The sequence below is a fragment of the Acanthochromis polyacanthus genome, chromosome 17, assembly GCF_021347895.1.
Source record: "Acanthochromis polyacanthus isolate Apoly-LR-REF ecotype Palm Island chromosome 17, KAUST_Apoly_ChrSc, whole genome shotgun sequence".
Taxonomy (NCBI): Eukaryota; Metazoa; Chordata; class Actinopteri; family Pomacentridae; genus Acanthochromis; species Acanthochromis polyacanthus.
Genome location: NC_067129.1, coordinates 33,353,545 through 33,356,570, shown reverse-complemented (window position 1 = coordinate 33,356,570; position 3,026 = coordinate 33,353,545). Strand labels below are relative to the sequence as shown.

The window sequence follows — 3,026 nt, the reverse complement described above, 5'->3', positions numbered from 1 at the left end:
ATAATAACCCTCTGAAAAGTGTAAAATAGGGATGTTCTTCTGAGCTCATAATAAATAAATTTACAGATATGCAGTTTTTGCAGTTGGGCTCCAAACATATGATGACCTGACAGAATTGATGAGTCGCTGCAGATTAAAGTAGCCAACAGTGTATAAAGAAATGAAAATGAGCTCAGCTGAAAACATCCAGGGCAGTAAAAAGCAACATTAATGCAGCAAATGATACCCAAATGCATCATACATCATATAATAAAACACAGACAGGGAGCATTTTTCTGCAGAGTAAGTGCTTTATTCACAATTTCACTAGAAGCAAACATGGGCACTGTGGAAATGCAACTTACCTGCACAGGTCTGCAAATTTGCCTCCACGTCTGTGATGAAAGAAAGCTTCTCTTCTGGACTTTTAGTTGATTTGGTTCACTAATGTGCCAAAAAGTTTCTTCCAGATTCAGTTTCAGCCTCAGTTTTTTAAATGCGGACACCTTAGCCAAGCCATTATTGTTGTTTTTATGGGAAATGATCGTCATACGTCACTTCCTGTTGGCGTCATGGTGCGCTTTTTTAATTCACTTTTTTACTGAAACTATTATTATTGTTATTTAAGCAACACATTTATAACGACAGATTTTTATGCTTTCTAATCAATCAACAATATAAGCTCATCTGACAAACTGGTTTAGAAGGCGGAGAGCCGACAGTGACACGTTTTCTCGTATTTTTCGTGTCAGGATGGCCGAGCGGTCTAAGGCGCCAGACTCAAGGATCAAACTCCTTCCGCTGAATCGGGACTTCTGGTCTCCTGATGGAGGCGTGGGTTCGAATCCCACTTCTGACATAAACTCTTACTGCGTGTCAGGTTCTTAGTACTCATAATATACACAAGGAAAATTAAGTTATCTGATTAAACCACACCAAATCACCTGAGTACTTCAAATGATATCACTTAAATCCAACAGTTCTGTATTATTAATAATTTACCTGACTTATCTAAATACTAACATTAAGATCCAATAATCTTATGTTTTATTGTTTGAATATCCCCTGAATAATTTAAAAACTAAAATTAAGATCCAACAATCCTATTTATTTATTTTTTAACTCAACTGACTAACTTCAATGTTAACATTAAGATCCAACAATCACATATTTTATTTTCTACTTTCTAAATCATCTGACTAATTTAAATATTAAAATTAAGATCCAACAATCCTATATCATATTTTAGATTTCTTAAAATCATCTAAATTATTTAAACATTCATTTTTAAATCCAATAATTATATATTTTATTTTTTAATCACCTGAATAATTTAATAATAATAAGACTCAGCAACCCTATATACTAATGTAAATATTAACATTGTAATCAAACAATTCTGTATATTATTTAAAAAAATCCCCTGACTAACTAAAAAATTAATAATAAAATCCAACAATGATACATTTGTTTTGTTTTATAAAAATGTACCTGACTAATTTAAAAATTATCCAACAATCCTATACCGTATAAAAAATAGAATAATTTGAATAATAACATTAAGATTCAATAAATCTATATTAAAAATACTAAATCATTTCCTGACTAATTCAAATCTTGATATGAGGACCATACATCAGAATCAGAATCAGAATCAGAATGCGTTTTATTGCCAAGTAGGTTTTTACACTTACAAGGAATTTTCTCTGGTGCTCTTGGTGCAAGTACAGAAAAAATAAAATAAAATAAGATAGTACGTAAAGAGACGTAAGAAATATGGATGAAATAGACAAGGTATGTACAGTTACTACGCAGTAGTAATTAATATAGTCAACAGAGCTGATTTGCAGTGGTGCGGGCAGTGTTCATCAGCGATGCAGCAGAGGGGAAGAAGCTGTTCTTGTGGCGAGAGGTTTTAGTCCTGATGGACCGCAGCCTCCTGCCTGAGGGGAGGGGTTCAAGAAGTTTGTGTCCAGGGTGAGAGGGGTCGGCCAAGATCTTCGTTGCACGCCTTAAAGTCCTAGAGGTGTACAGAACCTGGAGGGATGGCAGGTTACATCCAACCACCTTCTCAGCAGAGCGGATGATGCGCTGCAGCCTGCTCTTGTCCTGAGCAGTGACTGCAGGGTACCAGACAGTGATGGAGGAGGAGAGGATGGACTCTATGATGGCCGTGTAGAAGTGCACCATCATAGTCTTTGGCAGGTTGAACTTCTTCAGCTGCCTCAGGAAGTACATCCTCTGCTGTGCCTTCTTGGTTATGGAGGTGATGTTCATCTCCCACTTCAGGTCCTGGGAGATGATGGATCCCAAAAAGCGGAAAGACTCCACGGTGATCACTGTGGAGTCAGAGAGCTTGATGGGAGCAGGGGGGGCTGTGTTCCTCCTGAAGTCCACCACCATCTCCACTGTCTTCTGGGCGTTGAGCTCCAGGTTGTTTCTGCTGCACCAGGTCACCAGGTTGTCCACCTCCAGTCTGTAAGCAGACTCAGACCCATCAGACCCATCAGAGATGAGTCCAATGAGGGTGGTGTCATCTGCAAACTTCAGGAGTTTGACGGACTGGTGCCTGGTGGTGCAGCTGTTGGTGTACAGGGAGAACAGCAGTGGGGAAAGAACACAGCCTTGAGTTGTTACATGGGTTCATCCTACAAATTTAAATGTAAAATTCCTACAGTAGCATATACTCCACAAATTAATCTGTTAATTTGAATATTACAGTTAGAACCCCACAACATTATACATTATATAGCTTTAACTAACTCATTTAAATTATAACATTAACACCCAGCAATAAAAGATTTAATCAAAATTTAACAGACTAATTAAAATGTTTAAATATTTTAACAGGATTTCATTACAGATTTGAAAAAAAAGGGAATGCCAGGTTGCAGCAGTCTTATAAGCAATAAGCAGACTTATTAGTGCAGAGTAAAATGATTTAAATCCATCTAAGTGAAACCAGTGACATCAATAAAACATTATATTTAAATCAGATAAACTTTGCTACCAGTTAAAGAAATTCATATAGATTTTACAAATGTATC

At 36.8% G+C, this 3,026-nt stretch overlaps 1 non-coding gene across 1 annotated transcript; it reads left to right on the top strand.

Annotated features, from left to right (window-relative positions):
* The first annotated feature begins 726 nt into the window (after positions 1-726).
* Positions 727-838, top strand: trnal-caa (transfer RNA leucine (anticodon CAA)). The gene is made up of 2 exons: positions 727-764; positions 793-838. It is a non-coding gene; the product is annotated as a tRNA-Leu (tRNA).
* The last annotated feature ends 2,188 nt before the right edge of the window (positions 839-3,026 follow it).